Source organism: Mytilus galloprovincialis, chromosome 5, assembly GCF_965363235.1.
Source record: "Mytilus galloprovincialis chromosome 5, xbMytGall1.hap1.1, whole genome shotgun sequence".
Taxonomy (NCBI): Eukaryota; Metazoa; Mollusca; class Bivalvia; order Mytilida; family Mytilidae; genus Mytilus; species Mytilus galloprovincialis.
The window spans coordinates 100,423,836-100,443,443 of NC_134842.1; the positions used below are offsets into that span (position 1 = coordinate 100,423,836).

General features: G+C 31.7%; 1 long non-coding RNA gene across 4 annotated transcripts; it reads right to left on the minus strand.

Moving 5' to 3' along the window:
- Positions 1-1,947: 1,947 nt before the first annotated feature.
- On the minus strand, positions 1,948-14,247 carry LOC143076886 (uncharacterized). Of its 4 annotated transcripts, none has more exons than XR_012978826.1 (6): positions 14,216-14,247; positions 12,560-12,677; positions 9,477-9,565; positions 8,590-8,665; positions 6,132-6,190; positions 1,948-3,535 (listed from the first exon to the last, which is right to left on the minus strand). It is a non-coding gene; the product is annotated as an uncharacterized LOC143076886 (long non-coding RNA). The 4 variants fall into 4 exon arrangements; XR_012978827.1 differs by having other exon boundaries at positions 12,560-12,671; positions 14,216-14,242; XR_012978825.1 differs by lacking the exon at positions 14,216-14,247 and adding an exon at positions 13,688-14,200.
- Positions 14,248-19,608: the final 5,361 nt, after the last annotated feature.

Here is a 19,608-nt window from a genome sequence, read left to right on the forward strand (position 1 = left end):
GTCTTGTTCTTGAATCGTCTATAAGATTGACGTTCTTTAGAAATGCGTGAAACTGTTTACCCCCAAAGTGGTATTAACCATAAAGAACTTCAAGATAATTTCAAATCTTAATCGCTTTTTTTTTTAATTTTCAACCCTGTATACAACTATAGTTTATGTGAAATTGAAAAGTGTTCCTAGTGAAATAATCCACCATGTTGTTCAACGTTAGCATAAGATATACAAATGATATAGATTTATATACAGTAGTATGTTGTGGGCCTTTTGTAGCTTGCTGTTCGGTGTTAACTATTTTGATCTGAGCGTCACTGATGAGTCTTATGTAGACGAAACGCGCGTCTGGCGTATAAAATTATAATCCTGGTACTTTTGATAACTATTTACACCACTGGGTCGATGCCACTGCTGGTGGACATTTCGTCCCCGAGGGTATCACCAGCCCAGTAGTCAGCACTTCGGTGTTGACATGAATATCAATTATATGGTCATTTTTATAAATTTTCTGTTTACAAAACTTTGAATTTTTCGAAAAACTAAGGATTTTCTTACCCCAGGAGTAGATAACCTTAGCCGTATTTGGCACAACTTTTTGGAATTTTGGATCCTCAATGCTCTTCAACTTTGTATTTATTCGGCTTTTTAACTATTTTGATCTGAGCGTCACTGATGAGTCTTATGTAGACGAAACGCGCGTCTGGCGTATAAAATTATAATCCTGGTTCTTTTGATAACTATTAACATCGGCTCCATCTTACAGGCCGTACCTTGACTTATAATGACTTCTATAAATTGTGACTTCGATGGAGAGTTGTCTTACTTATATAATGGCACTCATACCACATCTTCCTTTATCTAATCATAGCTTTGGTAAAATCGTAGAACAAATTTCTTTAATAGTGAACAAAACGTTAAAACATGTTTCATTTAGCCTATTTCCGGTTATATGAATTTGGCGGGTATAGGTATTATACATCCTACTGAAGGGTCATTATACTATGGTATTTTTTTCAGTTTTTCACGTTTGCTCACGAATTTTGTCAATAAAGTGTCGTTTTGCCATTTTTTGTTTTCTTTGTTGAACTAGTTATTTGTTTTATTGCCACTATGTTCAAACACAATGTTGGATACTGTACTTCATTTTTTTTTTTACCTTTTATTTCTGTTGTTTTTTGCTCACACCTTGCATTTTTTATATTAATGTCATATAATTGACAGGTGTAGTTTGCATTAAATTAGGTTTAATTCGCCATATTACAAACGGGAAGGCCTGTGCCAAGTCACATATCTGACTTTGTGTTTGTGTTTATGCTTTTGGTTTTGCCATTTTATAATTTTGACTTTCTGTTTTGAATTTGACTTCTTTAAAGAATCGGCATCTGGTTATTGTACTTTTTAGACCCCAGAGTAATGATTAAGATTTGTTTTTTTTATATTTGAATGAATCGTTATTCAGTTAATTCTGACATAGTCATACTCTATTGACCAATATTATTATGATATAAGTGTTTCTTGAAAACCACAGGTTATAACAGCCTTAAACATATCAACGCATAAAGTACACAGCAAGAATAAAACATACGGCGGCGGTGTGCTTTACGTTGATTGTAAATATAACAGACATTGCTGACGCTTTACTTGCGTGTTGTTTGGAAGCACGTTTTTTTTTTTTGCAAATGTCTTTTTGTTTGCATACTATAGACGGGATTGTGTGTTTCCCTCTGTTTATATATGTTATACCGGATTGTTTTCGATGATCGATTTATGACTTTGAACTGCGGTAAACGACGGTTCCCTTAATTATATCACTGTAAATGTATATGGGAACTGTATATCGAGCCGTAAAGTTTAGGTTCTCGTAATTTACTTGCCTCCTCTTACTCTTTTTTTTCGAACGTATTGGTGTGTTTGTTGTAGACGAAACATAAATCTGGCATACAAAAAGATGTCTGTAATTAGTTTATCGTTTATTTTAAGATAAACATTATTAATAAATTTTCTTTCACTGGTCAAAAGGTATGAAATTGGCAAGGCAAAGTAGTTATTTTCTATATACGATTTGTACCATTAACTATTCATCACAACTTAGTTGTCAATATTGTCTTTGCCCTTTCTAATCTGGAACAAAGCAACGTAAACCAAACAATTGGTTTCAGTGAATATTGGCAATTTATTTTTCTAGATGCAATTTTGTACTTACTATAAACTAGTACTTATAAACAACGCAGTTTTGTATTTAATCCGACATTTGGAGAAATAATTAATAAACAAACAAACTTTTTTCAAAAATCGATTATCATTAATGTTTATGCAGATATGTAAAACACATATTTGCAACTGCAATTAAAGTTACATAAATTAACAATATTAATAACTCCATTTCGATCATATGGGTGGGGTTTATAACACCAACATGACTCGTATTCCGGTGATGACGCATCACCAAACTAGCATACCACATGTAACACATATATGATTAGACATGAGAGGGAAAAGACACAACAGGACATTCAAACTAAGCCTTGAATCACTTCCAAACAATTCCAAATAAGAAATGACACAAAACAAAAACATAGAACACAACGTAGAAACGTATTAGTAAAGATTGCGCAAAAATAGCCCAGCAAAGAAATGGTAGATTGCAATTAAGACAATATACATCAGATAATGTAATCAAACGTAGAAATAGGCAAAAATATGTCACCATACGGCATCAACAATAAGCAAGACGTAAATAATATACCAGAAAACTATAGCAGAAGGCACCAACGCTGCCATCTTAGTGATCAAAACTGTATAATTGTGCAATAGTCATAAAAACAATGAATAACACAACAAGTTTGCATACCTATGTTATAAGCTATTCATCACATTGACAAAATAGCATGTTATCTGACTGTCCTAAATACCATTCCGGGTACTTTCTGTTAAACCTTAAGTACACGTACTTAAGTTTTACAAACTCGCCCTCATTGTGTGGAAATTCCTCTGCTTCACGCGACCATATCTTTATCCTTATTTTTCCTGTTGCATCGCTTATGTGAATAAATCGCAAAAACATTTCTTTTGGTCTTTTCAATGGTTCTATTTTAGTGATCTTCACTTTAGATGTTGACACTAACAAGTTCTCGAACTTTTTATCTAGTTCTGCTATCTTCATTTGAGTCTCTTCAGGTATTTCAGCATACCCGTTTTTTAGTTTTTTAATAAATGTATTTTCCTTCAGGTGTATCTCAAATTTCGTATTTTCAAATTTTCTTTTGCTCTTCCGAATTTCGTAGCTACACACTTTATATGTACATAAAGCGTTTAATGTCTTTTTCCACTTGCGAGCCGAAGCACCAAACGCAATTCCTTTGACACACGTGTTTCCGTCATGGAATAGGATGGACAGTTTGACATCTTCTTCGCCATTACCATATGCCTCTAGATCTGAGATTGATTTTATTCCTAGTTGTATTGGAACTTCACTTACCATAGGCTTACCAGAAATGGAAAGCAACGGTGAAGACTCTTTTGTTAATGTAATTCCAGCTACCTGTAATGTTTAAAAGTAAACATGATCAGAATTGCAATTTGAACAGTGGTTTTTGGTTCGTGCTTTTGCGTAAAGAAATAAATTAAACCATTATAACAATGTATTTACACAAAGTATAACGACATTACATCATATGTTAGTACAATAAAAAAAAAAAGGTAACAGTAATATACAATGTACCGCTGTTCGAAATTAACAAATCGATTCGAAAAAAAAACAAATCCGGATTACAAACTAAAACTGAGGGAAACACTTCAAAAATGAGTGGAGAACTAGGACACAACAGAAACACAACACAAACAAGTTAATATCTGAAATGGACTACATCATGTACATCTGTGCTCGACAGTACTTATTTTGACTAGACCCCAATCTTAACCATACACGACTGTACTGATTTGCACATTGCCATGCTCGACAAGGTCTAAATTAGTCTTAAGTCAGTATATACCTTTACTCGAACAGTATAAATGATATTTGACCAAAGGTCTTAACCACACTCGACTCAAGACCTGCACAATACACGACCAGACTAAACCATACTTAACTTAGGAACCCCTTCTGTTCGTGTAATTTTAACTGTTAAGGTAGCACAATACAAATATTTTATAACTCAAACTCCCAAGTTTTTAAATGCTGTAACGTTCTTAATAATGCTTGAAACTTTATAAAAGCTGTAGTTTTGGATAGCTAGTAGATTACTCTTAAATTAATGCAATGTAAGTATTAAGTAACAATTATGTAACCAACTATAATGTAAACTGTGTCTAAAGCATTTTTCACCAAATTTCAACTTTCAAATTAAATGAGTTTCTGCATAGGTATTCCTAGAGGGTTGATTTTATTAGATGTTGTTTCTATGGCCATTATCAACAAAAGTGTGCCTCAGAGAATGAAAAGAAAAACAGATTATTTGGTCAAGTTATAATAGGGATAATTATCAAAGAAATCATAAACAAATATTCCTCTGATTAGGAGTAAACTATTGAGTAATATATCTTGCTTGGAGAACAATCATTTAAAAGATCACAACTGGTCAGAAAGTAATACATTTTAATTTCACATCTATAGCAAATGTAACAGCAACCTGAAAAACTTAAACCACACGGCATTTTGAATTCACTGGATAAATACATAAGTTTACGGCAACGCAACCAAGTTTTTCTTTTTACTTGTAAACTTATCGGAATAAAAAAATACATTTTTTTAAAGTTGTTGTTTAATGATTTTTGTTTGTTGTTAAATAGCCCCTTAATTGATAAAATATAATCAAGATATACAAAAATTATGTCTATGCTAGTTGATATTTGATCGAAAAGGGTTCAGACTAATATAGGTCGAGCATGGTTCAAACTTGGTCGGGGATGATTTTTTAATAGTTACCAAGTCAATTATTATTAAAGAGGTACTAGCTACGAGATATATAAAAAAATTAAAGTAAGACTTTTTTTAGTTAAATCAATAATAAAAGTGAAATAATGAAATAATAATTCGCTTTTAGCAGCCAAAATAGTTCAATTTTGTCAAATTTAGAGAGGAAACATTGATATTTTCTAATCCACTTGCAAGTGAATCAGTCGACCTCATTAAATCCGTATTCATGTAAACTTCAGTTCAACCCCTAGCTAGAGATTGACAACGCATGCATTTTACGTGTACTTGTTATTTTTAAGGAAAAATAATGTCAACAATGAAAGTGAAACTACAGTTTACCATTTGAATACTTATTAAATCCGTATAAAATCATTCGTATACGGTTAAAAACAATGAGAAACATACATGTATATGTTTAATCTATAAAAAAAATCAAACAGACCTATAAAAATCTAATTGCACGTGTTGGTTTAATCTATTCATAGCTTTATTATGTTTAAATAAAGTCAAGTCGATAGTGATTAGATGGCGTCTAGACTAAAGTTCACAAGAAACGAACCTACATATTATCTACCCCATGCTCTGTAAACTGTTTCTTTTAGTCTTTTGGTAGTTTGGATAAATGTTTTACATTGTAATAATCCAAATATGAGAATTTAAGTCAAATCTGTGACCAAGAACTTGACAGCTAGTGCCCCTTTAAGTGCTAGTCCAGTAAACATCGCAAAGGTCCAATTATTAAGTATGGTTCAAACTACAGTCGACAAAACCCCTTTATATGTCAGACCAATTCAGAATGGTCGATTTAACATCAACTCAGTCAAGTACATGACTTGTATGGGCCATTTCAAGCCTTATAACACTACTTAATATGTATTGAAATGTGTTCTATATTCATGAAAATGTAATTATGGATACCAATTTTCGGCGAATGGGGGTAATTGTATTAAGGTAGATATTGAATTACGTGGTTATTACTCAATATATGATTATAGATGCTTTACTTTGTTGAACATACGCAATCATGGAGTACCTTTTCAAACGAAATTGACGAATATTTGGATCAAACGAGTGATACCAGCAAATACAATAAATCATAGAGAGGGACAACAGATACCAGACAGACAGTCAACCTGCAATATAATGTAATAACATTTAATTTACTGAACATCAGATGTGCTTTTTGAATTCGTAGAGGATCATTGTTATTTATTTAACTTACAGCGGATATACTTGGTTGCTTATCATTTAATGCGTCGAATACGATATCTTCAACTTCATCTAAAAAAAAATCATGCATCATTATTGGCGTAAATTAACTAATCCGCAAATAACGTTTGCACATTGCAATCTACATTATTTAAGAGATTATAGTTAACATTATATTCACATATCAAAGTAAGAATTTCGTTAAGCGCAACTCTATTTTGACAAAAACACCCCTGAAAAATACAGGTATAATACAAAAAATGAATGAATATGAAGAAAAATAAATCAAATAATATAGATTGTCAAAAATAATATAAATCTGAATTCAAATTGAACTAAAATATCACAGAACATCGACACAAATGAAGTTACGTCATTTTATATGCTGTCTTATTCTCCTTTTTAATATTCACACCTTTAGTTAAACTAAGCTAAAGAGATGTCAGAACTTGAACATGGTATTAAATCCAGACTCACACACACTATGCACAAGGAGCCAATTTGTATAATTTTATGAACGATTTTCTCTTGTTAATTTCTGCAATCACCTCTAACAGTGGAATATTAAAAATATGATTCTACATGTACACGTGAAGTGATTGATTTTATAACATATAACACGACTGATTGATACAAGACTGTATCTATTCCCCATTTGTCCTTTCTGTGTTATCCTAAATGGATATACAGATTTGTATTTTAGCGGTTGATGTGTTCAACATTGCTCGTTATATCTTCAAGATGGACTGTTAAACTGTGACCAAACCGATATTGATACTTCATATGAAATGTATGTCCCCTTCTGGTGTTGATATAGTGATTCTATAGATATAGGAAGATGTGGTGTGAGTGCCAATGAGACAACTCTCCATCTCCTATGTATATAAATTAATGTAACTTATGTGATGTAAGTTAAGAAATCTGTGGTACGCTTATTTCATGCCATTGGTCCGTCAAACGAAAAGAGGTCAATGTAAAGTGTCAAAGTTATGGTCTTAATTTTAAATTTGATTGTCTTTTCTTTGCCTCTTGAAAATTGGTTTTAAAGATCAAAGATGAAAGATTACAATTCTCTCCGAAACAGTTTTAAATAAGTTGTACGTATATGTGATTCATGACCCATATAAAGTGAAGACTAAAGGTATATTGGTTTGAGTTAATTTCTTTGTGACTTTGAATTTGACATTAAGTAAAAATTCATGAAACTGTATAGACATTTTACGTTCTAAAAAATTACCATTGCTAAAAGTTCAAAATGGTATAAAGCTATAAACTATTTTGCATAAGGTGTGGAGGCTTATTGCTTTGGTAAAATTCCAGTAAACGTATTTCAAAACCATATTTATTTTTCGAAACAATACAAATAAAACTATTTCACGAGACTGGACGTGACATGTTTGAAACCAGAGGAACAGGAAGCAAATGATCTCCCTTAATTCAGGTAAAAAGACTTTAAAACCATAAATTTTCGGACGGAATCAGTGGAAATAAAACTAGGCTTTGACAATAGTAATAAAATGAGGTACACCAGGAGTGTTCTCTTGTCAATGATTTATAAGTCTAATGGTTAACAGTTCTCTGAACAACGCGTAATATGTAATTACTAGTACGCATTTATCTCTTGTGAAGAAACTTCAACTTAAAAAAAAAATAGGGTACTACTTTATATCGTTTTATCAAATTCGAGTTATCACATTTATATTTCTATGTTCGGCACTAGTTAATTCTTAAAATCTTATACATTTTGTACAATCTATCTATGGATTATAAATCTTGTCGATGCTCAACTTGTTTTTTACTAGGTATCGAAAGCATATTGATTTCAGTTATTTTTAATTGTGTATCAATCAGTTACTTAAAAGCAGAAACTTTACTACGTAAAATGAGCTGTGTGCGGTCAAATATTATTTGCTAACTTGCGGTATCCTAAAAGATGCCAGGCGTATAATATGGCCAATCGGTTGCATGTTTAGTGTACCTAATACTTATCAGTAGCCCTTGGTATTAGAACAGCTGGAATGCTTCAGGTTTATGACCCCTTCTGTAGTCATTTTTGTACGAACTTTTCAAACTTAAATTGTATCAAAACTAAAGATATAATGAATTATATAGATATACCCATTTGTACATTCACCAAGGGGTAACTTGATGCAAAGCATCATTATTTACAAAATACACAACCTTTGATACAGGGATTTTTATTATAAAAATGCAATTGAAGTTTGAAAAGTTCGTACAAAAATGGCTACAGAAGGGGTCATTTACCTTAAACCATTACGGAGCTGAGAAACAAAATGAGACAAATGTATGTTAAAGGTAAGCAAACATTATTGATTGGATCAGACGTTCGAAAGAGGAACTATCAACGATTGTATACATATACCTGTGCGTACCATTTACATTACATTTACTACGTAACAATAAGAAGCATGTAGAAGGAACTGTTAATTAACACCATCAAAGCTACTAACCTCTTTCTGTGTTTGGTTTTGTAATTCGTTTGGTAATTTTAGACATTTTTGTGACTGCATCCTCCATATCTTGTAACTGGAGAAAAGATTATAGTTACATCATATAAATAAACTTATTGCAATGAATTCTCTTTTTTAAATATCATTTCATTCTATTATTTGTTCTGTTACGTTTTTATTCTGTTTTGAATGTTTTATTGGGTATTTTAATATTGTAACTGGTTTGCTAAACACTTTTTTCATACCTACAGTTCACATTGAATATCACAGTAACCCCTTGGTTATGTGAAATTTCACAATCGTATGGAAAAAAAAGGCAAGTATCTGCAAATATGAACACTGTTACATTATAGTTTGTTTCTGTGTGTGTTACGTTTCGGTTTTGTGTGTTTGTTGTGTTGTAGTTTTCTTATATTTGATACGTTTTCCTCAGTTTTAGTTTGTAACCCGGATTTGTTTTCTCTCTATCGAATTATGAATTTTAAACAGCGGTATACTACTGTTGCCTTTATTTACAAACACCAATCTCAAGGACAAATAAGTACAGTATAACCGAAAAACTATAAATGATATTACATGATCACAAGATTCTGTCCAGTGTATACAATTGCACGTAAGTTTTACTATCTAGGTCGTTTGCACGACAGAACATTGCAACGTAAATGATGCACAACATATAACTGAACGAATAGAAGGTTGCAGTTTGTGTAAATATCATTAGTGTGTGTTTTATATAATAACAGTGTTCTGAATGTCAAGTACGCCAGTACTATTAATTGTAAGATGAATAAGGTCGCCAAAAACAAATTCATGCAATTTCTTGAAGTTCGTCATATGATATATGTGATGGATAAAGCATTTTTTGTTAATATGTACGCCCTTTTTACCTTTTCTTTGCGTTTCCTTTTTTATCCTATTTTTCAACATCCTTGCTTTTTTCAAATTCCATTTTATTCTCCATAAGATGAAATTTTGGCTGAAATAAATGTATTTTTTTAAAGAATATCATATTCTTAAACAATAAATAGTCATATGAATACTTTAGCTAAAAAGACGAAAACTTGTTAAGCACTTGATGATATGCTGCTGTCCCAATTGAAAACCTCAAATGAACATCGCTGGTGTGTTAAAAGTGCATTATGAAACACAGTTGCTACAGAAATTTTGTAATGCCATTTCACTGGGAAAGGCTCCGTCCGAACAATATTTAATGAACCTATCTTATGCTCAACGAACTTTTAAAATCATTGGAATCAACATCAGGGCAGACGTCAAAGTAAATGTGAAACTCAGATTAATAAATTAAAACAATTTCAAAGATCTGTTAAAGTGTATTTAATTTTATTCTCTTTTTTCTTGCACACATATAAATCTTTGATCAATGTTTTTTTGTGTTTCGTGATGATTCTTGTTCTTACGTCTTTACTGTTTTAATGTTAAGTGTTGTGTTCAGTCGTTTGACTTTTTGTTGCTTTTTTTTTTGCTTTTTCTACGGTATTGTCAGATTGTTTTGGACTACTTCAATTTAATAACTTTGGCATCTTCCTACTTGCTTTTGATTTTGCTAATCCTTACACTAATATTTCTCATCCTAAACTAAATCAGACTTTCGACATTAATCCAATTTTCTTTTGATCAAAACAATTGTCAAGATTTACGCATGGAAAAAAGTATTACAACACCTTGATTTGTTAAAACTTGAAATAATAGTCTCTTATTTATGATGGAATATGATAAAATATTTGAAAAATAATATTGAAACGTAGTTTATGATAACATTAGCTTAAAAACGAACAAAAAATTTATGAAAAAAAAGTTTTATCTAACCAAATTTTATAACAAAATAAAGTTTTTTTTGTACAAAAAATGCATTTTACAACTTTTACTGTAGTCGAACTTTACAATGTTAGACATTTCAAAATTAATCTTTAGATGATTGTTCACATCATGCACATAGTGGTTGATCGTTATACGCCAAAGAACTAGTACTTTGTGTGCAGTCTTCATTCAAACAGATAACCGCATCTTAACGTCTTCTGAATTCTGCAATAAGTCGACTTATTTGAAACCAAATATTTTATAACAAAATGCAGTTTTTCTTGTACAAAAAAATGCATTTTACAATTTTAACTGTAGTCGAACTTTACAATGTCAGACATTTCAAAATTAATCTTTAGATGATTGTTCACAAAATGGTTGATCGTTATACGCAAACGAACTAGTACTTTGTGCGCAGTCTCCATTCAAACAGATAACCGCATTTTAACGTCTTCTGAATTCTCCCATGAGTCGACTAATTTGAAACCAAAAATTTTATAACTAAATACAGTGTTTTTTGTACAAAAAAATGCATTTTACAACTTTTACTGTAGTCGAACTTTACAATGTCAGACATTTCACAATTAATCTTTAGATGATTGTTCACATAATGGTTGATCGTTATACGCCAAAGAACTAGTACTTTGTGTGCAGTCTCTATTCAAACAGATAACCGCATCTTAACGTCTTCTGAATTCTGCCATAAGTCGACTTATTTGAAACCAAAAATTTTATAACAAAATGCAGTTTTTGTTTTGTACAAAAAAATGCATTTTACAACTTTTACTGTAGTCGAACTTTACAATGTCAGACATTTCAAAATTAATCTTTAGATGATTAACATAATGGTTAATCGTTATAAGCCAAATAACTAGTACTTTGTGTGCAGTCTCCATTCAAACAGATAACCGCATCTTAACGTTTTCTGATTTCTGTTGACCAATTACAACGTGTCAATAGCATAAATTTATAAACTTGTTTTTTTAAGTTTTGAAAATAATTAGAATAAACACAGCTATTTTAGTGTTTAAGAGTACAGTAGCTACATGCGCAGATAATAACTGCTATTTATTGATTTAACTAAGGTGATATTGAAATAATGTTTTACTAGTTTTATTTCAACAAATTATTTATCAAACAAAAAAAAATGATTTTTTTAATTAGAACTGAATTTGGTGTTGCAATACTTTTTTCCATGTGTATAGATGCAGTCATTTTAATTGAGTGACAATGTTACGTCTGAAATCTGTTTTTGAACAACTTATCAATATTGATGATTAATAAAACTGTCCTCCATATCAAAGGGTACCACGTTGGAGAAGTATATTCTTATCATAATACGCCGTCGGTTTAGGATGAGATTCGTTTGGCTCGATGATTAGTTTTATATTTCTTATATTATATTCTGTTGTTTATTATTTAAGAAATGACTGTAATATTGTTTTCTGTCTATGAAGAAATAGCATAAAAAAATTGTTACACACTGAATAACGTGTGTAGCGTGTTATTTAACAGGGTGTACCAATTTTTTTATGTTATTTCGAATAGACAGAAAAACTATTACAGTCATTTCTTATAATTTAATTCTGAATTCCATTTTAAACCGTAAAAACCATGAAAAAACGTTGATGACGTCACGGTCACATGACTAAATTCTGTCTATGGGCTCATAGCAAAATAACGTCAGCCAATCAGAAGACGCGTTACATTCAAAATTAAAATATTGGTTACTGCTTTTTGTGATGACGTTGTAATATTGTTAGGTATCTTTCCCTTCTTTATATAAATGACATTATGTTTTAACTTTACAATGTTTGGGATTATAACTTTGTAATGTATTTTATAATTTAAAAAACATGCGTTTTTGTATTGATTTAAATAGACGTATAGAACATGTCGTTATTATTATTAAGAAACCCGCATTCTTCTTATACAATTGTTATTCTCCTCATGATATTTTCCTTATGACCTACATATTCAAGTCTATTTAAGATGTTGTCTGTTCATTGGTCGAGTTGTTGTCCCTTTGACATATTTCCCATTTCCATTCCCAATTTTATAAATATTCACAACAGTTTTGAGATTCTGTACTGATCAGTGGACAGGTAAAATAATATTGGCATTTATGCACCATAAAAAGGTATTGACTTACTTTTTTTACTCGCAGCATTGCTGTGTTCTGGACTAAGATTTGCGAATTGTATGCATTAAATATCAATTCGATGGAGTGATATTTGCTGATCCCCGCTTTGCAGTCTTGTTTGCTATAACTTGAACGAATTTGTTTAATATTGTTTTTCAGTTTAATGTTTCAAAGAAATTTAAAATTATACAAATCAAAACGAAATCTAACTTGTATTGTGTGTATGTTATTTTTCAGGAGGATCGCGGTTTCACCATCTTGTCCAGTCTAATATTTGCTTTTTATCATTTGGTCTTGAAAGGTTTTGTTTCGGAATCTTTTGCTGTATACATGTTATAATCCTGGTACCTTTGATAACTATTTACATCACTGGGTCGATGCCACTGCTGGTAGACGTTTCGTCCCCGAGGGTATCACCAGCCCTGTATTCAACACTTCGGTGTTGACTGACTAAATTTTATAATCCTGGTACCTTTGATTACTATTGAATCATGTCCCAAGAGGCTTTATTATTTAGTACGTGTCTTTATTTCGGTTTATTGGTGTACTTTGGTAGGTTTTTCATCAAATCATAATGAATAATTTTCATAACACTAAATCACTAAAGACATGAACATACTTAGAGTAATCCAAAACCATATTTTGGTAACTACCTCAGTAACCAACCGACAATACTATATTCAACAACAGATACCTAAACCAAGTTTTACAAAACACTTCACATAAAATAAGAAAATAAAATTAACACGATAAACGATCTAAAATCAGGATGCTGAGATTTAGTAGCCAAAAAAGTATAGTTGTTCCTGTCATATTGTACGGCTAGTCGTGTTGAGTTATTAAGATAAAATGGTAAATCCACATTATAAGTGTTATCTTGATATTACCCGTTAGACTGTTGACACAGATATAAATTGTTCTTTCTTACAGAGAGGGGGAATGTTCAATATTAATCATGTCCATAGACAGACTCAAGCTTATTGTACTGTAAATTCGCTTAGTGTGTATTTTGTCTACCGAGAATTGTCGGTTTGAAATAGCATATGAATATCTTTATTTCAGAAAAAAACTTAACGACAGAGTCATTGTTTATTGAACAATTTACCATACATGTCCTTAGATATATATTGTACTTACGATTTCAAAACGAGGGCACAAGTCATCACATCAAGGCAATGTACAATGTAATTCATCCCGTTTACATATTGATAATACAAAATATATAATCTAATAAGTATAGATATACAAATGATTGGTATGTATTCTATTTATGGATAGTTCGTTGAACATGTTGAAGATAAAAGTTTATTTGCTGAATCATGGCAAACCATTGCGTATGACTTGTTTATGATCAGATACAATAATATCGCCAAAGTATTTAACATGGTTCTACACATTATACAGTTACGTACTATTATACATCTAACTCTAAGAAAAATCAATAATTGCTGTCTGTACTCAATTTTAGTCAGGTACATATATCTAATGGTAGAATGTTGAAACAAAAGTAACAATTGCGCCTCATATCAATTTCCCCGATTGCTTCAAGTTACTGTATAAAGGATATCAATGAATTTTCAATTATCAAGAGTGTACATCACAATTTTTGCAGCAAATGCTCAAAGCATTCATAAAACATGCAGACACTTAAAGAAAAAAAATTACCTGTGACTTCTTGTACACCATTAGAATTAACTACGCAGTAGGTAATATTATCAGATATCCTACTTTCACTTTCGTAATTTAAATACGTACTCTCTGAGTACGGGTAACGAAAACAAATATCTTTTTTCCATGGCGTAGCTGATAATTAAAATATCGTAATTTGTAAATTTTGATGTTTTAGGTGAAATAATAACAAAAAAAGAAATGTGGTTTTTTTTTTAATAATAGGTTTACGAAGTTTTTCACGAAAAAAATCATTATTATCATGAGTATTGCTACGTTTCTATTGTCCATGCGATCACGGATATTGTTTGTTGAGCATGCACAAGCCGTGTGTTTGTATAGTGAGGATAAGATAAGTTTCATAAAAAAAATACATGATTTATATATTATTTATGTATTTATGTATAACAATATTTGGTGTGGTTTTTTTTTCAGATAAAAATAAAATTACAAAAAAAAGATAAGTTGCCATCTTACACATTTTAAAAGTATAGTGTAAGCATTTTACCACCTAATCTCATAAAAAAAAAATACATGAACGTAATCAAACTCTTTTTTTATTCTGAAACGGATCAAATATATCGGCAAAGAATGAATTAAAATGTATGAAGCAAAATAAGCGTATGCGTATGACTGATAAACGTAAACAAAACCGCTTACAATCATATCACTGTTATATGTATCATATTTTGTTTTTTTTATGAGGTGTTAGTATGTAATAGTAGTTGATCTACTATTATTCGTTCTCCAATCTAAATATTGAAAGGCCACGGTTGATTAAGAACCTACATTTGTAAGAAGCTGACAAGTTATATCGGTAAAAAGGATATGACAAATTGCAAAATCATCCATGTCAGGTATTCCTGAGCTTGCTCAGGGAGTTGTGATATCTTGTACTTGTAAAGTAAGTCTAAATTTTGATGCGATACTAAACTGTTGAAGCTCTTACATGAATTGTTCTGCTTTTTCAATGTGCTTATACATGTTAGTTTTATTTAGACTTACAATGTTCCGCTGTTTTACTTGGTTCATTGTCGTATAATTGTTCATACTAAAAAGAATCAAATGCCTTTTCTTTCCCTGAAAATTACATTTATTTTCATTGATGGCATTAGTCGCTCGAACATAACTTTAATGCATTGCGATCTACAAAGTGTTCATGTTTATTATTGTATTTATCTGTTTTTGAACATATAAAACCCGGTAATCAAACATTTGTTTAAGTACACATATATATAGATGATGCATAGAAACCATGCATGTATCATGTGATGATTCAAAAAGATGCAAACATAAACAAAGCGGATAACTTATATACAATTTTAATGGTTGATCATACTCTTGATTTCAACAGATACGCTTGGTGGAACATTTATTATATCACTGTTATACTGCAAGGGTTGGTATTGTTACCGTCAATAGAAAAGACGATTTCATATAAATTTATACCATACAACAACCATACTGTGGCCATTGTACATGGTGTACACGGTTGCCCAACTCATACTCTCTTTTACATGTCAATTGACCGTGAAAATGGTGTCAAAATTCTAATAAGGTATTACAATAAGAAAGATCGTATTACAACAAATATGTGTTTTTAAGTTTATTGGACCTCCACCTCATAAAATAAACTACCTTGACTAACACTTTAACCTGAAGCGGGACAGACGGACGAACGAGCGTGCGCACAGAGCAAAAATCATAATTGCCCCTATGTAATTCCTATATTATACAGAAGTCTGCAGAAAGCTGGAATGATCCTCGATAAATGTTTCAATTTAACTGAGTGGTGTTTTAGCTGAAAAATACCTTTGTATGGTGAATACGATTTTTAAAAGAACATCTCAAGTGAAATGCAGATATTTAAGGAGTTATATCGAAGTGAGTTTATGAGATAAAGTTAAAATTATCAATGTCACATTATTTCTACTTAGAATGCTATGGTGGAGTTTCCAAGTGATATTGTCAACAATTCAAGCCAGATACCAAAAAAGCCTAAATATGCACTTGCACAAAACAATATAGATATATAAATAATATGGCCTTCCAAATACCGTTTCGATCCCTAACATCACTGAAGAGACATTTATTGTCGAAATCTAGATCTGGTGTAATAAACAAGTATTGACACCTTGTGTTTGAAGCATTACATCTTGGCCACAGGTTTATAGTTTTCTGTTTAGTATTAAATTTATATTAAGATCCATTTTGTTACATCTCGTGATCAATTTTATTTGGCAATCGCCAATGGCAGTCAGCAGGGTTTAAGAACATCAATTGTTAGACATTCTAGTCAAATGCGTTATGTTTAGATATACTTTTTTACATTTTTGGTCTTTTGGAAAATGTTGTTTGTACTGTGTTTATGCCATTCTACAACGAAATTTGTTTTACATGCACACGTATAAACATTGCGGTTTGTATCCAACGCAACCAAATAATTGAACGTAGTTTTCAATTTAAAGTCTTTTAAGTTTTTTCGTTTGGGCTTGTATCATATTTTCCCTCCGGTTTATATGATCCGTTCATCCTATATTGACTCTTAAAATTCAAGAGTCTATCTGATATAGAGGGTTAATTCGTAATTTATTTGGCCCTTTTACCTTTTTTGGATTCGCGCGTCACTGACGAGTCTTTTGTAGACGAAACGCGCGTCTAGCGTAGGTACAAAATTTAGTTCTGGTATCTATGATGAATTTATTTATATGGCCTTCCAAATACCGTTTCGATCCCTAACATCACTGAAGAGACATAGAGTGTCGAAATCTATATCTAGTGAACTTAAAAAAATATTGACACCTTGCGTTTGTAGCACAACATCTTGGCTATACGTTTATCGTTTTCTGTTTAGTATTTAATTAATATTAAGATCCATTGTGTGATCAATTTTATTTGGCAATCGTCAATTACAATCAGTAGTGTTTAGGAACATCAGCTGTTAGTCAAATGCGTTTTGTTTGAATATACTTTTTCACTTTTTTTGTCTTTTGGAAAATGTTGTTTGTGCTGTACCCTTCTACAACGATTTTTTTTTTTACATGCACCCGTATAGAAAAACGCGCTTTATAATATCCAACGCAATCATAGGTTTGAACGTATTTTTTAATTAAGACTCGTTTATATCTATATACACATGTATATATATGATCTGTCAAAATAACATCTCCTTGTCATATAAATCATGTACTGCAGTACGCCGCTAGATTAAAACTGACGTAGAAAGGTAACACATGGCCAGCGAAAGCTTCATTTTTTATGAAGCCCAGGTGGTCGTGTGGTCTAGCAGGACGGCTACAGTGCAGGCGATTTGGTGTCACGATATCACAGTAGCATGGGTTCGAATCCCGGCGAGGGAAGAACCAAAAATTTGCGAAAGCAAATTTACAGATCTAACATTGTTGGGTTGATGTTTAGACGAGTTGTATATACATTATGTACACAGCCATGTATCACCATCATTGATGGCGATCCGATGGAGACATCTGTTGTAGGGTTGTCACTGACTCAGACGTACTTATGTATATATATATATATAAAATTTGCGACAGATCTAACATTGTTAGGTTGATATTTAGACGAGTTGTATATATATGTGTAACACTCAGAAACGTGTCCTTCCCACCAAACGTGTCCGATTCCCCCAAACATGTGTAGTTGAAAACAGCGCCAAAGCGTGTCATTTGTATAAAAGCCCAAACGTGTCCATTTCTCAACTGATCCCAAAACGTGTCCTACCCCCAAAACGTGTCCATATCAAGCGTTATTTGATTATTGCTATTTCATTAACATATACTAATTTTAATATTTCATTAAAAATATAAATAAGGCACGTTAGTACTTTTTCAAACCGGCAGAATTAAACTGCATGGGTTTCAGTGAGGGCGTCATTTTGGCTATATCGTACGCAAATTGTAAGCAAACATGTTTAGTTAAACTGTACAGTTAACGGGCCAAAGTGTCTCTTTCTCTGTGCATTAAAACTTTAATGTTCTCTCTAATTATGCATGATGGCAACTGGATAATTGCAATCAACAGTCGAAAGTTAATTTATTCAGTAGAACTGAAAAAAAACACATTAAAACTTGTATGTTTCTCGAAATATGCATGAAATTCTTGCAACTAAACAATACGCAACCAACAGTCTAAAGTATATCTTAACAACAGAACAGTAAAAAATTAAAACATGTATGTTTAAGGTAGTTCGGGGGTTTAAATTTTCGCGCCGTCTGCGCATAAAGTTGCGCATTTGTATCGTAAGTGATGTACATAGTCGTAATTTTCCGTAACAGTAAAATATGATCATTTAAATAATCTTTTTTATTCAAATGCATTGAAAAAGAGTTGAATAACTTTTAAATGCAATTTTAAAACTTAATAAAATTTATTGTTACAATTGTCATTGCATTGTTGAAATAGGACTTCCGTTCTAAAAATAAATACCATGTTTTTGACGAAGGAGAAGAATGAAAAGATAATAACTCACATTTATCGAACACGTGAACTGCTTTTCATGAATACTGTAATGCAGATCGAAATTATAGATAACGATCTTCATTTTGGTAGCTTATGAAGCAGTTTCACTCTTGTCTTACACTAGAAAAGGTCCGACAAACATGCGAAAGATGATGTAAACAAATCATGAAAAAGGGGAAATTTAAACTGACAAGTAAGTACTATTGAATTGAATATAAATGTTCAAGAGCGATTCACGACCACTGAAAAATAACATGCAAGCGTAAATAATTTCAGAACAATATCCGTGTCGAACAACAAAACAATGACCCCCCCCCCCCCCCTTTTCAGGCTGAAAATTAATTATTAATGCAACCAAAGGCATAGCTCATGGTACTTTTATCATGTAATAGATTTGAAATTTGTGGACCTGAGAAATATGTCATCTGCATAGGGTTCAGACCATTTATGTTTCTGGGAGTAAAGGTCATGATTCATGGAAGTAAAGGTTTATATACATGTAAGACATGTAATACACCTTATCGCTATTTGTCCACCATTACTGGATATCACACAGGTTCCCGTACATTTATCTGACAAAATATCTGATGTCACAATGGAAAAGTGATTGTTGAATGCGTCAAAAAGTCAAGCGACCAGGTCAGCCGGCCAAGTAGGCTAATAGCGATAAGGTGTATTACATGCATATGCAAAAAGAATTTTCTTGTTGTAAACCTGGAGTATTCAAATGTGAATGGAGTTGATTTTGCCAGGATTCCAGTCACAACATTTTTGGTTAAGCATGCACACTTAAAATTTAGACATGTTAGAACAAAACCCATCTTTATAAAAAAAGATGTGGTATGATTGCTTGGATGAGACAACTTCAATGTATCCAAACAGAGACCAAAATGGCACCTACATAAACAGCTATA